Below are 26,040 nucleotides of genomic sequence, written 5' to 3'. Positions count from 1 at the left end.
TCTTAGCCTGCTGACTTAAGGGCATCAGAAGCGCAAAGGGTCCAGGGGAAGTCTTAGCTTCCAGTTCAACAGAATGTTTGTTGTCTCTCCTGGAAGAAGCACTCCCTCCTCTGGAACCAAAACATCCAAGCCAGTAGAGTGCCAAGTAGAGGGTACAGGTAGCAAAAATTTTCCTAGTGGGCCACCAGGAGTGATTGTGAGTGGAATCCTTCCCACTTCCACCCCTTGATTCCTGGACCTGTGAATCCTGGCTATAGGAGAAACTGTACCATATACTGGATGCTGATTCAAAGCATACACTGCCTCTGGAGGACCCTGTCCCAGCCCTCCAGGCTATTGCCACCTAATTGGCACTGTAACTGTACCTTTAAGATGCAATTCCATTGTTCTGTCAAGCCAGCTGCTTCAGGATGGTGGAGAACATGGTAAGAACAGTGGATTCCATGACCATGGGCCCACTGTTGCACTTCTTTGGCTGTTAAGTGAGTTCCCTGCTCAGAAGCAATGCTGTGAGGAATACCATGACGGTGGATAAGGCATTCTGCAAGTCCCCCGATAGTAGTTTTGGCAAAAGCATTACGTGCAGGAAAGGCAAATCCATAACCAGAGTAAGTGTCTATTCCTGTAAGGACAAAACGCTGTCCCCTCCAAGATGGAAGTGGTCCAATGTAGTTAACCTGCCACCAGGTGGCAGGCTGGTCGCCATGGAGAACAATGCCATATCAGGGGCTCAGTGTTGGTCTCTGTTGTCGGCAGATCTGGCACTCAGCAGCAGCTGTAGCCAGGGCAGCTTTCGTGAGTGGGAGTCCATGCTGTCGAGCCCATGCATAACCTCCATCTCTGCCACCATGGCCACTTTGTTCATGGGCCCATTGAGCAATGACAGGGATAGCTGAAGAAAGAGGCTGACAATCCACAGAGCGGGTCATCCAATCTACTTGATTATTAAACTCATCTTCTGCTGAAGCCACCTTTTGATGAGCATTTACATGAGACACAAGTATGCTCACATCCTTTGCCCATTTGGAGAGATTTATCGACACACTTCTTCCCCAAATGTCTTTCTCACCAATTTTCCAATCATGCTCCTTCCAAGTCCCTGACCATCCAGCCAAACCATTGGCTACAACTCATGAATCAGTATATAATCACACTTCTGGTCATTTCTCATTCCAAGCAAAAAGCATGACCATGTGCACTGCCTGAAGTTCTGCCCACCGTGAAGACTTTCCTTCCCCAGTGTCCTTCAGGGTTGTTCCAGAAATTGGCTGTAATGCTACAGCTGTCCACTTCTGAGTAGTGCCTGCATAGCGTGCAGAACCATCTGTAAACCAAGCCCTAGTCTTCTCTTCCTCAGTCAACCGATCATAGGGCACACCCCATGAAGCCACAGGTGCATGCTTGAGAACAGGAGGCATCCTAACAGTAGGAACTATAGGCATTTGGGAAATTTCTTCATGTAACTTGCTTATGCCCTCCAGGCCTGCTCGAGCCCGAACACATATATACCACTTCCATTTGATAATGGATGTTGCTATGCATGGCCTACTTTATGGCTTGGGGGGGTGGTCAGATGACACGTAGCTCATGATAGGCAGCTCCAGTCACATGGTGACTTGGTGGCACATTGTCAAACGTTCAGTTTCCACCAAGGCCTAATAGTAGGCTAAGAACTGTCTCTCAAAGGGAGAATGGTTGTCCACAGATGAAGGCAGAGCCTTACTCAAAAATCCCAATGGCCTCTGCTGTGATTCCCCTCTGGGGGCCTGCCAGAGACTCCAAACAGCATCTTTATCTGCCTCTGATACCTCAAGCACCATCGGGTCTGCTGGATCATATGGCCCAAGGGGCAGAGCAGCATGTACAGCAGCCTGGACCTGTTGAAGGGCCCTTTCCTGTTCCAGGACCCACTCAACGTCAGCTGCCTTCCAAGTCACTTGATATATGGGTCCTAGTAACACACCCAGATGAGAAATGTGCTGCCTCCAGAATCAAAACAGGCCCACCAAGACTTGTGCTCCTTTCTTGGTGGAGGGAGGGGCCAACTGCAACAACTTATTCTTCACCTTGGAATGTCCCTGCATTCTCCACAGCACTGAACTCCTAGAGATTTCACTGAGGTAGAAGGCCCTTGAATTTTGGTTAGATTCATTTCCCATCCTCTCATGCACATATGCTTGACCAACAAGTCCAGACTGTCTGCTACCTCCTGCTCACTGGATCCAATCAGCATAACATCATCAATATAGTGGACCAGTGTGATATTTTGTGGAAGAGTCAGGCAATCAAGATCCCTTCGAACCAAGTTATGGCACAATGATGGAGAGTTAAGATACCCTTGAGGCAGGACAGTAAAGGTATACTATTGACCTTGCCATCTGAAAGCAAATTGCTTCTGGTGGTCCTTATGAACCAGTGTTGAGAAGAAAGCATTTGCCAAATCAATAGCTGCATACCAGGTACCAGGAGATGTATTAATCTGCTCGAGTAAGGAAATCACATCTAGTACAGCAACTGCAATTGGAGTCACTATTTGATTAAGTTTTTGATAGTCAACTGTCATTCTCTGTGACCCATCTGTCTTCTGCACAGGCCAAATAGGAGAGTTAAAGGGAGATGTGGTGGGACTCGTCGCCCCTGCATCTTTCAAATCCTTGATGGTAGCACTGATTTCTGCAATCCCTCCAGGGATGCAATACTGTTTTGGGTTCACTATTTTTCCTGGCAGAGGCAATTCTAGTGGTTTCCATTTGGCCTTTCCAACCATAATAGCCCCCATTCCACAGGTCAGGGAACCAATGTGGGGATTCTGCCAATCCCCAAGTATATCTATCCCAACTATACATTCTGGTACTGGGGAAATTACCACAGGATGAATTCAGAGACCCACTGGACCCACTGTCAGTCGGACTTCAGCCAAACTCCATTTATCACCTGACCTCCATAAGCACTTACTTTAACTGGAGGGCCACGATGCTTTTTAGGGTCTCCAGAATCAGTGTCAACTCAGAACCAGTATCCAATAGACCACAGAAAGTCTGATTATTTCCTTTCCCCCAATGTACAGTTACTCTAGTAAAAGGCCGCAGGTCCCTCTGGGGAAGGATGGGTGAATTAACAAGGATGGGTGACTATAACAACGTGAATTAACAAGGGAAAGGATGGGTGACTATAACAAGGTCCTTCCTCAAGGGCACCTGGCCTTCCCTTCATTCAAGGGGTTCTGGGTCTGTAAACTGTCTCAAGCCCGGAAATTGGTTGACTGAGCGAGATTCTCTATTTCTACGATCCAATACTGACTTCCTATCATTTGTCCTAGAGCTTTTCTGCTTATACACATCAAATAAAAACTTAGTAGGCTCCTTATGTATGTGGTCCCTGGAAACACCATGATTGATTAGCCAGTACCACAGGTCCATTCGAGTCATGCCATTGTAGGTGTTGTTTTGCCTTTTCTTCCCATTACAATAAGTATGCTCACTTTGTCTTTGGTGATTCAATACTGACACCTGACCCCTACTCTGAGGTCCTGTTACACTTATTATATTTGCATTTAATTTATGCAGTTGAGCAGCAGCATCTCCAACTGTAAGATTCGGCATAAGGAAAAGAGCAAAAACAAAGCTCTTCAAACATTCTGGTGTCTCTCTCAGGACTTTCCATCTTATAAAATCAGTAAAAGGCATGTCCTCTGGGCCATCCCATTGTGGAGGATTTGGTGTTGCACTGTGAATCCACTCAAGCATACCAAGTTGCCTGAGCCTTACAATCCCTTCATCAACACTAAGCTAAGGGATATCAGGTATCTCCAGCTCTCTGTCAGTAGGCCATCTTTTGATAAATACCTCAGCCAACCAATCAAATAAACTTTTAACACCTTTCGTACCTGCACTTGCTTTCATATTAAACCTAGAATCTCCAGTCAGAGGACCCATGTCAATAAACTCAGCCCTAACCAATTTTATGTTCCTTCCACCATTATCCCATACATGTCCATTCCCAGACATATTCATTAGACTTCTGCTTAATGAATTAGCAAATTCACTAAATTCTTTAGTGGTGTAGTGCACCTCCTCATGGACCGCACTTTCTATTTCTCCTCTACGGGCCTTCTTAGCTTTGAGTCTTGTTATAGGTCTAGAGGCAATAGCAACTGGGCCCTGAGGGACATCAGCTTTGTCTCCCTGAATGGGATTAGTTTCCTCAATGGGATTAGTTTCCTCAGGCAAGGGTGGGGAGGGTGGTTCTGCTGAGGGTGGGGAGATTAATTCATCAGGTGAATCTTATTCCTCAGAGTCTGAGGATTCAAAATCCTCAGCCTCCTCAGGGTTCTCCCACACATCTCCATCCCATGTGTCAAGATTCCAATCTTTTCCTACCAATGCCATCACCTTTACTGCTGACATCTTTCGAGGCTGGGAATTAAATTTGACTTGTAGGTCAGCCAAACGTATAATAAGGGCTCCAGCTTGATTTTCTGCAGCTTTAGCTCTCTGGCTGCTGGAGAGAAGATTCTCTTCTCTCTCTGTAACCCCAGCTGTCCTGGAACTCACTATGTAGACCAGGCTGGCTTTGAACTCACAGAGATCTGCCTGCCTCTGCCTCCTGAGTGCTGGGATTAAAGGCATGCGCCACCATGCCTGGCTGACACTTGGAAACTTTTAAACTGTGGATTTGAATCTGGAGCTTGTCATTTTTATCACTAAGCTCATTGTTTATCTTCATCACTTTATCCAGAGATGCTCGAAGTAACCAGCCAGCATCATTTTTCTTATTTTTCCACAAATTGTCAAATGTTTTATGTATAGAGTCACTAAATTTCTTGCTCTTCACAAGAGGTAAGTTAGGAGATTCAAATGGGTCTAGCTCCATAATTCTTTCAAATAGTCTACCCCATGGATTTTCAGTGCTCTCCATGCTACCTGAAGGCTCTGAGTTGGAGAGCCTGCTCCAAATACCAACAAACCCATTAAAGAAATTCATTCTTTCAATTCTGTTTCTCTAGACCACTCCTGGTACCACAGTATCAAGATTTATTAGTTTAGCTCACAGGATAGAGTATGAGTAGTCCAACAATGGCTGTACCACACTGGAGAGGCTAGAACCTGTAGTGGCTCAATCCACGAGGCTGGATCTCTCAGTAGTCCCAATCTGGTGCTGAAGGTCTGACGAATTCCCAAAGATCAGCTAGTCTTCGTCTGCAGCAGCAAGACAAACTCACCAGAGAGAGAGAGAAGGCAAGAAGCAAGAAGCCTGGTGTTCTCCTCTGCCTTGGCCTTTTATACCGGCTGCCATCAGAAGGTAGCACCCACATTTAGGGTGTGTCTTCCAGCTTCAGATGATCCAATCAAGAAGATCTCTCTCATTTCATTTAATCTCAGATCCAGTCAAGTTGATACCCAGGATTAGCCATCACAGAAGGTGTGTACTGAGAGAAGAGAAAAGTCCCATATTTGAGGTTTTTCATGATTCTGGAACATAGAGTAAGAGCAACAAGACAGACACCAGGCCTAGGAACGGAGGGAGAAAGGCATGGGACATGCAGACCCCTGTAGTCCCAACAATCAGGAGGCTAAACACAGGAAGATCAGGAGTTTGAGGTGAGCCTGCACTGCATGGTGCATTTGAGGCCAAGCTTAGAAACATAATGAGACTGTGTAAAGTGAGAAAAAGTAATTTTAATGGAGAGGAAGGGTATGAGTTAGATTAGCATGCATTCAGGAGACATTAAGGAGGGGAATCATGAAGTAGACATACAAGTCTGTATACTTATGAGAATAATCCAGAAGAAAATGGAAAAGGGTCAAGCAGGAGGGAGGAGATATACTGTCATCTTGAGTCAGGGTGCAGGTGCTGAAGGCTTTTGCATACATGTAGGATTTAGCACACAAGGAGCAAAGAAAATTCTTCCCTCAAATAAGCAAAGAGGGTTGGAGGAACCTGAATAATTAGAGGAAATTCTTTTCTGACTGCTTTATTTTCTCAGTACAATGGGTATTGGAGTAAGACACTCCAAAATTTAGTGAAAAAAAAAAAAGAAGGTGATCTTGCACCAAGGCTGAATACCATCAAAGCTTAAAAACGATGTGGCCATTGTGTTGAACCTGGCATGCATGGCAACTTTAATGATGTCATTCTTTCTTTTGTTCTATGGGGCCATCTTGGTTTGCAGTGGATGAAAATTTGGGTCAATCTCCATAACTATCCAGCTATTTTCATTAATGTAAACACCCCAATTAGCAATGATTATGCTCAGAATAATAAGCAAAACTTTAAAATGAATTACAAGATAAAACTGCCAGTTCATTGGTGCCTGCCTCTCACAAGTTGAGGGAAGGCCATAACTATCACTGTGATGGACACTTCCCTCCCAAACTACCTGGGAAGTGAGTCCTTCCTCCCAGAGATTGCTTTTTGCCAGGTATTTGGTCACAGTGATGAGAAAAGTAACAAATGCAGCCATGATGAGCTGACATGGTGCAGTGTGGCCCTGCATCATGATGATGCTGACCTCGCCTTTGCTTGTGGTTCTCTAATATATGAGAAGGGGCAAAGAGAGCATTTAGTTGTCTATGGTTTCAGCTAAGTGGAGAGTTGATGAGTTCCATTTCAGTATTCTGTGGCATAAACAGCAGATGGCAAGTCCACTGTTATTGGTGTGTAGAAAAGAAAGGGAGAGGGAGAGAGGAAAGAGAGAGAAAGAGAAAATAGGTAGAGAGAGGAGGGAGGAGAGAGGACTTTCCCTTAGGAGCAGTGGGAAACATGAAGGGTTGCTGGCCTCGGGGGCAGAATTAATGGAGCTGATCTTGGGAATCACCTCTCTCATGTTGTCTCTGAGGATCAGTAACTGATGTTCTCCTTGGATAGTTTACCACCTTGGATCCCTGATTGAAGCAGAGATGGTTAACTATGGGGCTGTCTTTGATTAGCCATGAGCATCAGGAGTGGCTAGAGAGGTCCTGGGAGCAGCTCAGTGAAGCACAAGAGCAGCAGTTCAGAGCACTGCCTCATCAAAATGACACTCTAGGCACGTGGTATGTTTGCAAAATGGTCATGGGTTTACGACTGTGCAGACACCCTCCTGATGTCTAAGGGCAGCGTGACTTAATTGCACAGCAGCTCCATATAATCAAAGTTGAATGCTCCTTCTCCCTTTCTCCTCCTTGATTGGCCTCATTCATCATTCTGCTCATCCCAAGGCACCACCTACCAGCAGTCTCTTAAATCTCAGCTCTTGAACTTAGTCTCCGTTATTTTTTTCTTCCATCCATGTATCCAGTTCATGAATGTGAACTTGAGCTAAGCCTTAAATAAACTGCCTCTTCTTTTCCTCTGCTACCACTATCTTAAATCACAATAATTTCTCATTCTTAGCATTGTAATGGCCATTGTAGCACAAAAATTGCTTTCATTACTGTAATGAAATGCCTGAGTTAGGTTGCTTTATAAAAGACTTATGGTGGCTTACAGTTGTAGGAGTGCAGGGTCAAGGGACCTCATTGGAGGTGGCCTTCTTGCTGGAGGACTCTGCGGGTGACGCATAGGAAAACACGTGGAGTATACATGTGGACATATTTTTCTGGTATCTCTTCCACTTCTTTTGAAATCAGAGGGATATTTCCACCACTCAAAAATCCTTATCTAACCCTAGTCACTTCCTAAAGGTTCTTTGTAAGCCACACTTGGATTGTATATTCAGTCTCTGAGTACTTCAGAATAGGGACTAAATTTCAATACACAAAGCCTTGGGGGAAACAAACACAATTCACATTCAAAACAGAGTCAAGTACGTTCATTTCCCCTCTTACCCACTCCTGATTCCATTTCACTTAACAATGTGGTCTTTTTGAAAAAATAAATTAGATTAGTTATTGATTGAAACAATATCATTTTATTATGTACTTATTATATCATTACAATACTGTATTATTGTATTACACATAATAAGTCCTATTATTTTATATATTATATATGTTTATCATGTTTTCTTCTGAGACAGGGTCACACTTGGTAGCCTTGCTGGACTAAAACTTACAGTGATTCTTCTGCCTCCTCTGCTTCCCTGAGTGCTGGGGATCACAGATGTGCAATTCTTATTTTTGAAAACCCTCCCATGGCTCCCCACTGCACTTAGAATAAAATTCATTCCCTTTCCCTGGCTCCTTGAATTCTGTGACTTCTATGAATGGTCACGGTGGCCGACAATTTGCCTTTTAGTCTTACCAGAGTCACTTCTGCCACTGGGCTTTCAGGTGACAGTTGTTTGGGTTTGGACCATCCTTCCTTCTAGTATCTGCACAGATCCCCCTGTCACTCAGTTTTCAACCTAAATGCTTTCTTCTTAGAGAGCCCTTTGGGCATACCAACCTCATGTCCCTGCCTGTCCATCATCTGCTTCCTTACCCGAAGGACTGAAGGGGTCTCCCCTTTGGCTCCCCGGCCGCCTGGTTCACCCGGGTTCATCCTTCCTTCCCGAAGCTAGCCCTCGAAGGCAGGAGCGGTCGGCGCCTGAGGAGGAGGAGGAGGAAGAGGAGGAGGAGGAGGAAGAGGAGGAGGAAGAAGAAGAAAGAGAGAGAGAGGAAGAGAGAGGTTTTCATCTATTTTGCTTACTTCATAATAGAAGGAAAGTCCCCTGGAAGTGTGGAGCCTCCAAAGTTTTAATTTCTGTGGGTTTCAATTACGTATAGTCAATTGTAGAGCCAAAAATATTAAATAAAGAATTCCAGAAACAAGCCATTCATAAACTTTAAAGTGTATGCTGTATGCATAATAAGGGTAAATCTAATGTTCTCAGAGCATGAATTGCCCTTTTCCCAGCTGATCCATGTTATTGATACTGCCCTCCCATCAGTCAGTAAATAGCTTTATCAAGCTGAAAGATACAGTATATAGATTTTGCATCCTGTAACCTTGATATTACTTAATGATGACCCCCAAATCCAAGAGTAGTAACGTTAACTAGTATGATACAACAAATGAAGCTGTTACTTTTAAATGAAAAAGTGAAAGTATAGGAAGCTGAGAAACAACAAACATATAGCTTCTCTTAGAGTACACTGTTAGAATTATCCTATTTCATTGTTCATTATTATTAATTTCTTATGGTGCCTAATTTAATTTCTTAAAATTTATTTTTAATTATGTGAATGTTTATATATATCATCTATCTATCTATCTATCTATCTATCTATCTATCTATCATCTATCTATCAATCTACTTACCTACCTACATACCTACCTATACATATATCATGTTTGTGCAGTGCCTGCCAAGACCCGAACAGAGCATCAGATCCTCTCGAACTGGTGTTATAGGTGGTTGTGAGCTGCTATGTTGCTGGGAACTGAAACTAGGTCCTCTGCAAGGACAGAGAATGTTCTTAACTTCTGAGTCATCTCTCCAACCCTTTACCTACTTTATAAGTTAAGTTTTTGATAAGTGTGTGCATATTCAGGAAAGAAAACTGTACTATATACAGGGCCTGATATTTGTTGTGGTTTTAGATATCCCTAGCACGTCTTGGATCATATCACACTCCTAAAGTTCAGCTTCTGTCAAGCCATCATTTTCTTTATCATTGTCCTCCTTTGTACTCAAAAGAGGCAGTGTATGTTGCAGTTCCTGTAAAACTTCTACAAATGCATTTCTGTTTCTTCCAAATCTTTACTCTGATTGTATTACATAATTTTCATGAGACAGGCTTTGTGACATGAGACTATTAACACTTTCAATAAAAATTGTCTGGTAATTGAGGTAAACTTGATGTTCCTTACTCCTTACATTGCTACATTTCTCCAATGCACCATGTTTCCCCAGGCCAAGGACTCGGGCATGAGCACGTTCTTCTCTTTGGCTTTCTGCCTCAGCCACTTTTATCAATGAGCTCTATTGAGGCATCTTTTCTTGGGTGCAACTTTTTCCATAAATCTCTACTGAACTTTGAGATTTGTTTTGTTTATCCTGGTGGTTCACCATGTACCTTCAAATTGTAGCATTTTGCGTTCTGATTAATTATCTGTTGTATTTAGTAGGCTACAATTAAGTGTTTTCTGTATTTTTATATCACAAGTTCAATTTCATGGTACACTGTATCATTGATGAAAAAGAATATGACAATATGACACTTTCCTCTTAGTGGTGAACTCTCATAAGGAATAACAGAAAGTCCTCTCCTTCCCCCTCAAGAAAAGGTAAGAACTGTAGAAATGACTTACAATATGGAAAAAATCTGGCCTAAAAACTTTTATCTAAACTTGCGACCAAAAAGTTACTGTTTACAATGTAAACAAGCTCACTGACCTGTGTGCTCCTCTTGTGGCTTGGGCATATGATCTTAACACCTCAGGACCCCTCCTTACCCTCCACCCAAGATAGTATAAGACTGTATAGGAATGTGCTATACATGTCTTGCACATCAAAGCACTGAAAGCAGCATGCTTTTTTTCACTGCAAACAATGAGAGAAATTGAATGTGTGTGATACTCTAGGCCTAGTGATGAAGAGTAAGATTCTCTGGTAAGGTAAGGGTGTCTCCCGACTTCTACTTCCCCATTTCATGCTGGAAATTGTTTCAGTGAAAGACTGAGTGAAGCCGTGACTCTGGAGTACAGTTCCAAGAGACATCTGAAGGAACAGGTGTTTGGCAGTTCAGGTCCACTCTCCGTCTTTATGAATGTTGAGTCAGCTGTTGTTTTTGTTTTTGTTTTAATTAAGGCATGACTGTAATGTGGCAAGAAATTCTGAAGAGAACTTCTGGCAAGACCGAGGTTGCCTGGATATTATTCACAGTTATATTCATATCTCACATTATGGGTCTATTAAAATTATTTGGAGAATAAATGCATCAAGATCTATCCATTCCAGATGAATAGCATTCAAATCTCATAATGATTAATCCTGATTACCAACTTGACTGGATTTAATATCAACCAGAGACAGAGCTCTGGGAGTTTCTGTGATGGTATTTCCAGAGAGGTTTTATTGAGAAGGGAAGACCCACCCTGAACATGATGGCACCATCTCATGGATTGGGGTCAGAGATGGACTAAAAGGGGAAAAAAAGAAAACTAGCAGAGAACTTATCTCTCTGCTTGCTAACTTAAGTAACAAATGAGGCCAGCTGCCTCCAGTTCCTACTGCCATACCTTCCTGTGGTGATGGACTGCGTCCCTCCTTTAAACCATGAGTCAAAATGAGTCTGTCTTTGCCAAATTTGTTTCTTTCAAGCATTCTGTCACAACAGCAAGAAAAGTAACTAATACAAAATCTATTGGAAGGTTGAGTAAAGATGTGTCTATTAGAAAGCAACATTGCCAGGGAAGATGTGAATATTTAAGATTACTAGAAGTCTGTTTCTGCTTTATATTTCAGTTTCAAGTCATCCTTTCCCTAATTAGCATAAACAAAAAAATTCAGAATGACTCTTCCTTACCTGGCAAAATGGGGATATATTAGTTACTTATCTTGTTGCCGTGACAAAATACTCTGACAAAAGCAACTTAAGGAAAGAAGGGAGAGTTTATTTCAGCTTGTTTGAGGGTGTGGACCATCATGGTGGGAAAGTCATGGTGGGAGGAGCCTGAGGCAGCTGGTCACACTACTTTTGCAGCCAGGATGCAGAGGGAGATGGAGCCCCATGGACACTGGGGCTCAGCTTTCTCCTTTTCATTCAGTCCGATCTTGGCCCATGGTAAAAGGGTTAAGGTGGGTCTTCACACCTCAGTTCATCTAGATAATTCTTCACAGGCATGCCAGGAGGCTTGTTTCCTTGGTGACTCTAGATCCTTTCCAGTTGACAAGATTAACCATCACTAATAATAATAGACAAGGCAGACTACTTATTATTCAAAAGACTGTTAACCAACAAAAACCTGGTTAATGTCAGTATTGCCAATTGCAGTTATTGGTACCTCTGATTACTAGGATTTACATTTTATATTACTATTACTTCCACAGTGTAAAATAAAAAATGGCTCATCATTCCTGGTTGTCAGGGTTTATTTTTTATATCCTCTGGTTTCCCTGCTCTCTGAAAGCCAGAGCAGCTTCTGCCTTGACTAAGGACTAAGCATGGAGAATTCTTCTTCATCACTGGGCTCTGACTTTTCAGATTTCATTACTAAGTGATTTTTACATGTTTTTCTAGATCCAGGAGATGGCCTGCCCAGCTCCTGCTTCTTTGTTTCTGTTTTCTTCCTTTCCTACAAAGACTTGCTTGGATCCAACCACAGCCTAGCTGTATGTTAACAGACTTCTGAACTTTGCTGGTGGCAGTTTTATGTTTTCATTGGGCTTCTGACTGCAGCCCACACATGGATTCTAGTTCTCATGCTACTATCTGGTAGTCAGGAAATTTTATTTCATACCTGTTGAGTCACCCTCATTTGGGAATGTTTGACTGCAAGTCACTGGGCAGTCTCCTTAGAGGAGATGAGATAAAAAATCATTTATTTAAGAAAAATGCCAAATCACAAAAAGTCTTGTGACCGATTTAGTTTTAGAAACTCTGTATGTCAGAGCTGTGTTGCTATGCCCACCCAGATGGCAGGATGGCTGCCTGGGCTCTAGGCGCAAGACAGGAAGAAAGACCGAGGCAGTGGAAATAGTGCTTTACATGGTTGCTGCTTGTTGGCTTGTTGTCTATGTAGAATTACTTCATAGATCGAAAAATCAAATGTGTGAATAAAATATTTAAAGAAAAGTAGGTTTTAGTAAGCTCAGTAGTAGCATTAGCTAACTGCTTGACTACAAATGCATCTTGCTTTAATATAATTCTATAGACACTCTCATTTGTAGATTAGACATCCATTTGCATTTAGAGTCTAAGTCTGATTCTTGAACCCTGTAGAAAATTTGTCTTCAAAATTCCTTCCTACAGCTAAGTGTATAATCAGCCTGCAGACAATTTGTCCTGACACACTGACACCAGCTAACATGAAAAACTTGATGGACATCTTAAATTTATGTTTCTTTTTATTAAGAAAAAGGATCTGTCCTGACACATACTCGATACTGGCATGTTTGCCATTCTTTCCATTAATTTATTTATTGGATTTATGAAGAGCTTTTTCCTCCACTAGCTCAATTTAATTTTCTTCAGCTTTCTGGCTAGTTCATATTTGTCTACCGGAACGTATCAGTCCCAGGTAGATTTGATTTGGTAAGAGCATAATTCCCTGTTTCCATCCTCAAACATATATTGCATCTAGAAGATAAGGAGGAGTAAATGTACTGCCAAACACTTCTAAACTCACATTCAAAGGCCTTTGCTGTCTAAGTGACTGATTGTGCCATATAACAATATTGAAAATGAGTAAATTTATAGTATTTGAGTTTCTGATTTGCATTTTCTTTTTTTTTCTATTTCAATTGAATCAACAAATATCATTGCTCCATATACAGATTAACAAAAATTTTCAAGTACAAGATTTGCTAATTGTTAACATTTCTTCTCTGTAAGTTGGGAAAGTTATATTTTCTATCTTGAAATGGAAGTGATGCTATTCGATTTGGTGGACTGAACAGATGAACCAAAGGCAGCCCGTTTCTGGCTCTCCATGGCTTAAGTGAGTGCTGGCACTCTAGAAGTTTTCTTCCACCAAGGGGAGGGTGAGAAACACTGAGTCGGAGGAAAGGTAGAAACTTGGTGACCTGAACGGACACCATTGAGGGGGAGCTTTACAAGAAGAAGCAAATGGATGAACTGTGAACTCTCACAGCACATGCTTTGAGCATAGAAAGAGCCAGAATCCTCTGCAGTCATAGGCTAAGGCCTGTTGCTCATGCCACTGTCCAGCAGAGACCAGGGAAGACCCTGAGGCCAGCTGTGAGTTTCTGGTTCAGAGGGAAGGTGACTTCTGAGGAAGCATTTCAGTTTATAATGTGTAGCATCTCATGAGTAGAGAGATGAACCTTGTGTTGTGAATTGTGAATAGGACATATCTCCAAGAGACAAAATTTTAGATTCTGTTTTCCCTTTTTTTAAAATGGGAAAGTTAAAAAAGTTAAAATGTTTTTCTTTCCTGTTTAAAATTTTTTAAAAAAATTTATTTAATGTGTATGCGTGTATTGACTGTATTCAGGTAAGTGCACCCAAGTCATGCAATGCCTACAGAGGTCAAAAAAGGCTGTTGGATCCCCTGGGACTGGAGTTACAGATGGTTGTTAGCTGCCATGTGGGTGCTGGGATTCGAACCCAAGTCTTCTGCAAGAACAACCAGTGTTCTTAGCCACTGAGCCATCTCTCTAGCCCCTTCTTTCTAAATATTGAGCAGGTTCTCTGAGTTACTCAAGTTGGTCTTAAATGCAGCCCGGGTGGCCATTGAACTTGTGATCCTCCTCCTCGGCCTCCTGTATAACTGACTTTACAGGTCTATGCCACCACACCTAGTTATATTCTGTCTTTTAAGTGTCTCTCTGAACGCTGAGTTATTCAGAGGTATTTGATTTCTCAGAGAAGGTGCCACCATTCTGAATGCAAAATGGTCCCTTCTCTCCTGTAAATGTCAAGACCGCTGAAGTTACACCAGCACAATCACAGAAATGGGGACAGCCTTTAAAACTTGCTGTAGCTTAGGGATAACCTTACCCATATCGTTTCAAGCATACCTGATACAAATAAGGGCATGAACATGGAAATCTGTATTACTTCTAAGAGTCTATTGATGCATCTTTTAACAGAGTAATGATTTACATTAATGCTATCAGAACATTTATTAAGCTCCTGCACCTTGGAGTAGTGGGATATTTTGATAAAGAATGTTTAAATACATAGCACTAATTAAATTAAATGATCATGTTGGTGAGTCTGCTAATATACATTTCTTGTTCTCTTAGAATTTGGATGTGTACTGATAATGTCCAAAGAGAAAAGAGGGGGAAGCTCCAAGGCTGCTGATAAGGGATTTAAGGACTAAGATGTGACAGCTACTAATCAGACAGTAATATGTCTTACAAACCAATTCCCTCTGAGAAGAAAATGGACGTGGCTTGAATATTTGGTCTGCAGTTGGTGGGGCTATTTGGGGATGGTCATGCAACCTTTAAGAGGAGCGACCTTGCTGGAGGAAGTATGACACTGGGGGCATGTTTTCAGAGTTCAAAGCCACAGCCTATTTATAATTCACTTCTGCGTTGGGTTTCAGTTGCAGATGTGAGTTCTCATCTTTCAGCTCCTGCAGCCGTTCCCACTGCTTGTTGCCATGCCTCCCCACCATGGTGGGTTCTTATCCTGCTGGAACCATAAAGCCAAAATAAAGTCTTTCACCCATAAGTTGCTGCTGGTCAGGGTATTTTACTACAGCAACAAAAAAGTAACTAATACAACGGGGGTGGGGGGTTTGCTAAAAGTCACATGAAAAAGTTTTGTGTTCCTTTTCAGTTGTAGTATGGAGCCCAGGGTCTCACCCCTGCTAGACAAGCTCTCTGCCACTGAGCTACAGCCCCAGGTCTTTCTGTATTTTGCTTTTTGGAGACAGGGTCTCCATGAACTACCTAGGCCGGACTTCACCTTGCCATCCTCCGGACTCAGCCTCCTGGGTAGCTAAGATTATAGGCTGGCATCATTAGGCCCAGTTGGCAAATGTTAATGTAGCCTCCTTTTTGGCAAAATAAAGGGGGGGGGAGAGAGAGAGAGAGAGAGAGAGAGAGAGAGAGAGAGAGAGAGAGAGAGAGAGAAATGAGAAGGGTGGATGGAAGGCAGGAAGGAAGTGGTGAAAGGCCGCAAGGAGCAAAGGAAAATGGAAAGTACGGTGCTCTGCCACCAGAGGGCAGTGCAGTACCGGGAAGGACCACCATCTTCAAAAAAGAACTTTCACTCCCCCGCAGAGAAGACACATGGCCGCTAAAGAAAGGGAAGGGAGAAGGAGCAGAGAAAATTAGGAAAGAAGGAAGTACAGTCGATTGCTAGGGTATTTAATTTCAGAACTAAAGTGAGGGAGAGAAAGGACATACCTTGAAGATTGAAACTGAAATTCTCCTATGTACAGGGATGAATGATAAGGACTGAAAAAGAATTATTTGTTGCGAACTGTAAGGATTTTTTTTTCTTTTTTTCTTTTTTCTCGAAAATTCTCAACCCTAAAGATAAAGATGGATCTCTGTAAACCTAAGGACTGTCTAGAATCTATAGGAGGCTGACTGCTCGCACAAATCTGTGGTCACGTGGTTCCGATCTGTGGTACTCTGTTTCTTCTGAGACAATCTTACCAAAGGTCTAAGTCTGGGCTCAGATAATTGAAGCATTACTTTTTTTCCCTCCTTTTTACCTATTTTCCAGACAAACAGTTCAAAGGCCTAATTATTTCCCTTTGCATAGAGCAGGGACCGACAGCAACTGATTGGTGTTTTAAATGATTTCATTTCAGCTCACATAAAGCAAGATGTAAGTCTTAATAAAATATTTTTTCTTCTGGTTTTTCAAGATAGAGCCTGTTTTAATGCTTTCGGTGTGGTGTATATTCTGTGTCCTCTTAAAATTGAGAAACTTATGTTTCTAAATTTAGTTTTAGAATCAAGACATGCAGCTTTTAGTACAACATATGTTTGAGAAAATTATAAAGATGGCATCTTGTTAGGACTGAAAAGCAATGTGTTTCAAAGATTGTGCTGTTAGGGAGAAGAAGGCGCTCTAATATTTAAGCTGTTTGTGTGCAGTTTTTATTCAACCATCATTACTTAAAAATTGAAGCGCTGCTCAGCTTTATTGATGAAATGTGTCGGGAATGTTTTTGGAGACTGTTTCAAATTCAAGAGAAGGTAAGAATCGAAGGAAATGTGACTATTCGCGTTTACTGCTTTAAGTAATAGCTGACTTCTCCAAGACGTATCTGTCAATTGATTGTTTTTCTAAATGGAACCATATGTTTTATTGACTAATGAAAATTTCAGAAACGTTTTATCTTTATTATTTCCCAATGATTTCTAACATTTAGCTTTAAGGTTTTTCTGCCTTGCAAGTGAACAGTCTGAAAACATTCCCAGAAGCAAAACAGTCACTATTTACTAAAATACCACAGTCTGCTTTCAAAGTAAAGAATCATTTGACAACGTGAAAAAAGAACCCTATTTTATCTCTCTGTAAGATGCAGGCCTGTACTTTCGGTTTCCCTGCCTTCCTATCACTTCAGCACAAATCTGAAGCACTGCTCTTTGGAAACAGAGGTCTCAGTGACTGTAACACACAAAATACTCAGTCCACACTTAAAAATGCCCGAGAGCTCTATTTTCCAAGAGCTCACTTAAAATCTTCTGAGTAGTATTTTAGCAACCTTTAATTGAACAGAGGAAGCATCTGTGAGCAAAGTGTTTCTTGGGCTGTCCTTTCCATGGTTGCCTATCTTTCCCTCATCAGCAGGAAAGTGTTGATGTAACTTCAACAGGAGAGCTAAAGTTTGAGTGCAATGCTGTTTTCTTGGAGACGAGGGCATTTGGGGCATGGAAGAGGTATCTTCAAGGTTACTGTCTTTGTTTTCACATTCTAAAATAAGCCATTTCCTGAAAAAGAAAGGTAAAATTTCAAGGCTGTTGGGTGAAACACAGTGTCTGATGGTCAGTTATTCTAGAGACTTTTCTCCTAAGAGAATTTAGGAAATACTAGCACTGGATATAATAAAAGAAAAAATATTAAAAAAAACTACTTGTCACCTTCATATTCAGATAAAATTGGCTTAAATATACAGCTAGTTTAATTTGTAAATATCAATTTGAAAAGTGAAACTAGGGGGCTGGAGAGATGGCTAAGCAGTTAAGAGCACTGGCTTCTCTTGCAGAAGAGCTGGGTTCAAATCCCAGGATACACATGGCAGCTAACAACCATCTGTAACTCCAGTTCCAAGGGATCCAATACCCTCTTCTGACCTCTGCAGACATTGCACAACACAGGTGCACTTACATACATGTAAAATAATTAAAAATATATCTTTTAAAAGGTAAAACTAAATTTAAAATATGTCATGTAGCTCATGTATCTTGTATCTAGATTAAAATGTCCAGGCATTGAACAGAAGCATCACAGTACTAAGACTGATACAATTAGGATCCAACAGTCTTACTGTCATCACACAAGGAGGGGTGTGTGTGTGTGTGTGTGTGTGTGTGTGTGTGTGTATGAATGTGTTATATTCGGAGATGGAACTCCCCACTAAATTACTAAATTAACTTGGTGAATGTTGAGGGTTATGTTTATATTTATATGAAGAGGCTATTAGATATTACTTCATCATCACTATTTCTGATTATTATTTCTATAAGTAAGAGTGACAGGAGAAGCAATATTAGTTAGAATCATATTAACACAGGAAATATAATCTTCAAATTATATAGTAAGAAACTTTTAATTATACACTGAGAGAAAATGCAACCAATTTAGTGTTTTAATTTAGTTGAGATTTACAGTACATATAAACTAATAGAGAAGACAAAGTAGTAGGAGGAGTTATATCTATTAGACTGGGCATGGCGCTTTTGAGAAGTTCTTTATGTCTATTTTATTATTGATTTAAATGTCAATTGCATATACTAATGAGAATTCAGTGTGTTATTCCAAGCATACAGGATTCACTGCCCAAATTCAACCTCCCTTTATACTCCCCCCCCCACTATGCTGCTAGCCTCTTCTAATCACTATTCTACCTCAGGCTGACTTTCAGTTTAGACATGTGAGACAAGATGTGATATCGGCTTTCTTTGTCTTGCTTATTTCACTTAACATAACGCCCTCTGATTTCATCTGGAAGACGTAGACAACGGGATTTCATTCTTCTTTTCAGGTAGATAATATTCTGTTGTGTATCTACACCATATATTATCCATATATGTGACTGATTGCGCATCCTTGCTATTATGATTAGTGCTACAGTGAACATCTCTTTGGTATGCTGATCTCATTTCCTGTGGGCGTATCTCAAAAATGGAGTATCTGGAGCCTATGGTAGATCTATTTTTAATTTTCGGCAGAAATTCCATGGTGTTTTCTGTAACGGCTGTACTAAATTGCATTCATCAGACCAAGGATTAAATAGACTATGTAAGGAACCCCAAACTTAGCAAATTCTACACAACCCAGCTAAAGAATGGTGTTGCATAGGACTGTCCTCCAGCTGACAGGCTATGGAAAGAGGCCTTCTTCCCAAACTTGGTTTCAGTTGCACCTGCTTCCTTAAGATCATCACAAACTTAACTGTTGATGCTCGACAAGAAGGAAGGGACAAGGAGAGTCAATTACACCTCCCAATCAACCAGTTGGCCCTAGTTGTACAAGGGGGAGGGACTAAGTGTACAGAAGTGGAGAAAGCTGTAGGGATGGTCTCTCTCACCATTTCATAGGGCTGCAAAAATGTCACAATCCATGCCTGGATGGAGACTTTCCAGTGCAGCCTTTGGAAGGGAGCACCCACACTCTTGTGAAATGGGGTGCTCACCCACTGCTAAGAGCCCAAATAAACTCACTTGTTTTCCAAACTGCAGTTTGGCAAAATTGTACCTCACTTTGCCATAGGACCAAGGGAGAAAGGGGGCCAGACGTTGTCTGCCCCTTCCAGAAGGAATTTTAGCAAGCAACAATTGGCACAGTCAGCAGGATAGGACAAAACGCAGCATGGGTTTGGGAAGAGCAGTGGTATTGTCTCTGATATGGGGAAGGAGGCCAACAACGGAAAGTAAGCTGGGGGATGTGGGAGTGTTGGGAGAAGAAGTTTTAACATGGTGGGCCATCCCCATAGGGTTGGTGGGGGTAGCAGCAATGGTATGGATAGTGCAATGGATAGTGAGATGCAAAACTAAGGTGAAGCTGCCCAGGCTGATGATGTCCACAGAGGCTGTCCTGGGAAGACAGTCCTCTTGGAAGTGGTATGGAGTGACATGCTTAGTTGACTGATGGAGTCTATCATGTGAATATGGGGATGCTTTGCAGACTAGAGTAAACTTTACAAGCCTGGGAATAGCACACCAGGGGCAGAGGTATCAATGAGCAGCTGCAGAGGTGCTCTGTCCCAGTGCTTTGTGGAATAAGAAATCTGTCCTGGGCAGAGGTGGGAGCCCTGAGGGAGATGGAAGGTGTAAGAGAGGAATTCAGGCAAGAAAGGGATATGAGGCTGATCTCTTCAGTATTGGCCTCTGACCTTGCTGGTAAATTGGATAAAAGAGAAAAAGAGCTAGAGTTAATTAGCCTGCTGTTTTTTATTTGTTTGTTTGTTTGTTGTTTGTTTTGTTTTTTTATGGCTAGGGAGTCAGAAGAAAAGAGCTCAGATTAGATCAACACTACAAGGCTTTTCCTGGGGTCCCCAAAACTGGAACCCATGGAAGAAGGCAGATAGTAATGAGGAAGGAAGCAACGTAGAAATAGCTGAAGATACCCTGCAGGTTAAACCTTTAATACAAAGAAAGGAAAAATCCATGTTTCAGCATGCTGACTGAGGCCTTAACAATGGTCCTGTGTGAGAGACTATAGCAATCAGAATACTGGAGCTGTTAGAACTACTGAAGACTTTCAAAGAAGCAGTGAAAGAGCCCCTCTTCACCTGGCTTGTGAGGATACGAGACATGGGAACAGACAGTATTAGTCTAAGTGCTACATAAGCAGAAAAATCGAGAACTATAACTATCCATCCCTCCTCGAGATATAGGTTACATAACCTGAGACAGTACAGGGGGAATGAGTCCCTGATAGACTGACTTGTAGGAGCTATTAGAGGTACTTGGTCATCACCAGTGGAGAGTCTTATGAATATCAGGGGCTGGAGGACAATATAAGTGGGACAGGAATTACTGAGAGACCTAGGTATGAGGAAATCAATATATGATGCCCAGTTCATTGGACCAGATAGGACTGTATTCACCAGAGATTTAAAGAAGATGATTGAGCAAGGACCTTGAGATTGGTAAAGAGCTTTAGTGGCTCTGCTGAGTTTCTTAGCCAGGCAGGATCTTTATAAAGTAGGAAAGTCTTTGACAGATTTAAGTGACTTAGACCAACATATAAATTATGTTTGTAAAATAATAGAGCAACCTAAAAGAGATATAAAAAAGATGAAGCAGAAAAAGAGGTCTGCTTGGGTTACTCAAAGGCAAATGTGGCAAGATTTGTGTCAAGCCCAGGTTCCTAAAAGAAAAATTAACAAAGGGCCAAATTCTTCTAAGGAGCTTTTGAAAGGCATTAAAACCTGAGGAACAGTTCAAAAAACACATACAGAAGATAAAAATTGTCCCAGGGATGAGTAATGACACCCCCTCCCCCCGATTAAACAGGGTACATTTCTCTCCTATGAAAAGTTATGTGAGGGGTGGAGACAGTTTGCCCAGCCAGGGCCTCCCTTGGCAGCTAAGTATGGTCCATGGAGATACAACAGTTGTGGCTACAGTCAGGAGTCAGACCCAGGGCCTCCCTGACCCGTGGAACAAACAGGTGCAGCAGGAGCAAGAGGGGTCCTATTCCTTCTTGACCCTGTGCAGGTCCAGGCAGCCAGCCTCAATGAGTTTATCAAGGATAAGGAAATGCAGGGAGTAGACATTAGGCTGAAGTCTATATAAAATGTTATTTAAACAATTATTTCTCATTGATGATTTTGTTCCTAACCGGAAAGTGCTGTTCATATGTAAGCTTCAAATCTTGGTCTCCAATACTGTAGTGCCCACCTGTAGCTAAGGGAGACAACCAGCTATTGTTCTAAAATGATGGATAAGTTTGTTTTCTCCCCCTATCTAGAAGCCTTTGAGAGGGAAGTGACACTGATTCTAACCACTCCAACAGCTATCAAAATACCTGAAAGCAAATCCTGAATCCATCACTCTAGAGTCCAGCCTTGGAAGACAAAAGAAAAATGAGGAGGAACCCAATAGAGGGATGCTTTTGGAAGTCCTTGTCAAGAAATTCCAATGGCCTCTCATATGAACATTTGAAAATTGCCCTGTACTTTTTTTCTAGTTCTTCTTTTCTAGAAGTTGTAATGCTAATTACTCTTGCCTTTACTTCACCTTCACATCTCCTATTCATCAGTCAAGGACTTTCTTTTCCCCCTACAGATAAGAGTTATGTAATTTGGGGTACTCTAATTGCCTCACTCTGCATCCCTGTTCAGCATGGAAGAAGCCAGAGCAGTCTCTGTCCCAATTCCCTATTGGCAATTTGGGTAGCCTCTTCAGAGGATGGTGTGATAAGAACAGGAGGTAGGAATTCATTAGGCACTTAGGGTAAAAAGACCTCAAAGAAAAGTAGCCAGTTTCTTGGCTAAAACTTACAATGTCCTTGGGCCTCTTAGCTACCTACTCTGTTCCAAAGGTGAAAAATGTCAAAAATATTTGGGAGCTTTTATCTAATCCTAAAAAGATTTTAGGATTACCTCTTCAGAGGGGAGAATGTTAGAGTAGCCAGAAGCCCCATAAAAATAAGTAAATGAATCAGAGAAGAAGAAAGAGTACATGAAGTTATCAGAAAAAAATGATGGAGAGCTATGGGAGAAGTTGGAGGGGAGGGAGTGGGCATGGATTTGATCAAAACACCCTACATGCATGTATGAAATTCTAAATAAATTGTTTTAAAAAAATAAATTTTACATCTTTAAAAAAAAAAAAAAAGAAATTCAGGGAGCCTCCATGTAAAAATTCCAGAATGGCTCCAAGACAATGAGTAAAGATAGTAAACAGCTGATTAAGTTAATCCCTCTAATCCATGCTACTGTACCCAACATGGAAAACAATTGATACAAATGGATAAAATCTTTCCATTTGTGTTAGACCTTGTTTATGTTTGATTTAGTATGTAGTGTTAACTTTTGAGTATTTTGCCGATGTGGACCCCTTTTGAGAGATATGAAGTACACCTAAAGAAATAAAGATGGAAAATAAATTCACAAAGGATACAAGGACCAGGGATAGTTGTGAAATTCTTGGGAGCCTTATAGTCTGCTAAGGCACAAGTGATATTCACCAGAATGGTTGGGAAAAGTCTACAACAGCCTGAACCTATAGATACCAAAGAGCAAACAGATAACTTAAAATTCCAGTACCAGGGATGGGTTGCCTGCTGTTGGCAGGGATGCCCGGAAAACCTCCAAAATATCACTATTGTCCTAATGTTGGTTGAACATCAATTGCTGAAGACATTGCATCATGTGAGAGCAGGAAATAGAGAAATCAAGCTGGGACTAAGCTGGATACTCCCTGCCATCAGATGATGGTGGTCATAATGCCAGGAGGTGTTATGCAGAATCACAAGGGGGGGGATGTTCCCAGAGTTCTGCTTAATGACAGATAATGCATGCTGCACTGTTGACATGCCAAGATAGATGTGCCTGCTGGTGCAATAGTGGTGTGACTAGCATATGCACAACCTACAAATTTCCAATTGGGTTTAAGGCCCGCTCCTTGAGGAGGAACACATATCTGGTACTGCAAGCCAGGGAGCCCCCAGTGGCAAGGGAAGTTATAGACCCCAGTGGAGAAGCCACTGCAATTGTTTTGTTAGATGGATAAAATACACCTGCTAAGGTACCTTCCAAGTATTTGTGTTTATGCCCATAGGTTAGGTTATTATTGCAGTCAGTGTTCATTTAGATGTTCCTGCTTCTTTCCATTTGTGTTTTTATAGTAGGAGAAATGCCACTGACATGAGCCAACAGCCACATCTTAAAAACAGTTAGTGAAAAGGCCCGAGACCACAGTACCTCACCACAGTGGGAGGAAGACCATCCTACATCTGTCACCCCTTCCAGTCCTTAGGGACTTTTGCAGAAGAAGATGGCAGAAAGAATGCAAGAGCTGGAGGAAGGGGTGGCATGCTACATAGGACTGTCCTCCAGCTGACAAGCTATGGGCAGACACCTTCTTCCCAAACTTGGTTGCAACTGCTTGCTTAAGATAGCTCAAACTGAGGCTGAGAGATGGCTCAGTGGTTAAGAACATTAGCTGTTCTTGCTGAAGACCCAAGTTCAAATCCCACAGACCACATGGCAGCTAAACTCTCCATAAATCCAGTCCCAGGGGATCCGACAGCCTCTTCTGACCTCCGTGGGCATTGCACGACATGGGTGCACTTACCTACATGCTGGCAATACACGCATACACATAAAAATAGTAATAAATAATTTTTTTAAAAAAAGATAATCACAAACTTAACTCAACACTCCACAAGAAAGGAGGAGTAGGGAGAGTCAGCCACACCTCCCAACTGACCAATTGGCCCTAGTTGCACAAGGGGGGAGGGACTAAGTGTTTACAAGTGGAGGAAGCTGTAGGGAGGGTCTCTCTCACTGTGTTGTACAGGTGCTGGGATGTCACAATCAGTGCCTGGATGGAGACTTTCCAGTGTGGCCTTAGGGGGGGAAACACCCACAATCCTGTAAGTAACCCCTTACCCACTGCTCTGTAAGTAAGACTAAATAACCTCCCTGGATTTCCAAACTGCTGTTTGGCGAAATCATACCTCCATTTCCATAAGGACCAAGGGAGGAGGGGGCTGATGTTGTTCAGGCTTCCCAGAAGGAACTTTAATAACAATTGAGCAAATGATCTCAAAAGAAGAAATGTAAATAATGATTTCCTTCACAGCTCTGTGAAGGACAGAGGGATAACTAGATTATCCAGGTAACACAGCTAATTAGCAGAGAAGTGAAAAAAGAGAGAATGCTTTTCAGTTTTGACTAACTGAAAAAGACAGGAAAAAATTTCTTCAGTTTACCCATTACTCAGACAAAAACCTGCAGCCAGGTCTCAGATTGTTTAAGACACTGACTGACTGCTGATAACAGGACCATAGACATTTTCATGACTTAACCAAATTTTGTGGCCCTCAAAGCTCAACATGATGCAATCATTCAGTCAAAAACTTCTATCGACAATACAAAGTATTATTCGCTACAGCTACTTTGTAAAATTATATAAACAAAAATTTTGAAGTAGTTGTTTATCTTATATTGATTTACCTAAGTCAATTTTGTGCAGTAATTACCTATTTGCTTTTTTTTTATAAAGAATAATTGGATGAAATAGTATTGGCATAAATCTTTGAAGGACAGTAAACAAAGCAGTGGATAATTTTTCCCCTAAATACCATGAAGATGTTACATAAAATTAAGTATTTGGAATCATTGTTTCTTATAAATTGTTATTTCTTAGGAAACTGTTCTTGGTTGTGAGGAGCTTTGAGATGTAAGTGGTTCATAGCCCCCAGAGACCGTGAGGAAACTGAGACAGCTGTTGTCACCTTCTCTGGCTCAGGCTGCTGCTGTTTTATTTTATATGTCTCCTTTTGGGGGATAATGTTCCTTTTTATTTTATCAACACTCATGTATGTGTGTATATATATTATTTGGTACAGCTATTATTTGTATACACACACATATGTATGGGGAATTCGGCTGATATTTGAAAGAGTCAAATCCAACCCTCTTTTGTCTACTCTTATTCCTTTCCCAAGCCCTATCAATATTCTATATTCAGGTTGATGGTTTTTAGCTTTCATATGTGAGAGAGAATGTACAGTCCCAGCTTTCTGTGACTGACTCATTTCACTTGACATAATGTCCTCTATCTCCTTTCATTTTTTGTTTTCTGTTTTATTTATTTATTTATTTAATATTTTTTTGGGGGGGGTCTTTTTGAGACAGATTGTCCCTGTAGCCCCAGATGGACCGGAACTCACCATGAGACCAGGCTGACCTCTATCTCACATAGATTCACTTGCCTCTGCCTCCAGAGTGCTGGAATTAAAGGTACATGCCACCACACCCAGTTTAGTTCCATCCATTTTTGCTGTAAATGACAAGATCTCATTCTTATTTATGGATGAATAATATCTCATTGTGTATATGTACCAAAGCTTCTATATCCACTTAAAATTCTGTTGATAGGTACTGACCTACAACACTGACTAACACTGACCCCATCCCTTGTTAGTGTTTCACTCGATCTAATTCTTTTTTCTGTAGAGGGCTATTTTCAGTTCATATAAGGGCACAGCCAAGATGAGGGTGATGACAAGCATAATCTTCACTCCCACCCGCTGAGTTTTTGAAGCTCTAGGTAGCACTCACACCTTTTTTGGAGTT

The 26,040-nt window shown here is 41.5% G+C and overlaps 1 pseudogene; it reads right to left on the bottom strand.

Moving 5' to 3' along the window:
• LOC103751039 overlaps positions 1–8,463 on the bottom strand; it is a 77,143-nt pseudogene extending 68,680 nt beyond the window's left edge.
• Between the last annotated feature and the right edge of the window lie 17,577 nt (positions 8,464–26,040).

The sequence above is a fragment of the Nannospalax galili genome, unplaced genomic scaffold (assembly GCF_000622305.1).
Source record: "Nannospalax galili isolate Female #2095 unplaced genomic scaffold, S.galili_v1.0 scaffold305, whole genome shotgun sequence".
Classification (NCBI taxonomy): domain Eukaryota; kingdom Metazoa; phylum Chordata; class Mammalia; order Rodentia; family Spalacidae; genus Nannospalax; species Nannospalax galili.
This window is presented reverse-complemented; position numbering and strand designations above follow the sequence as displayed.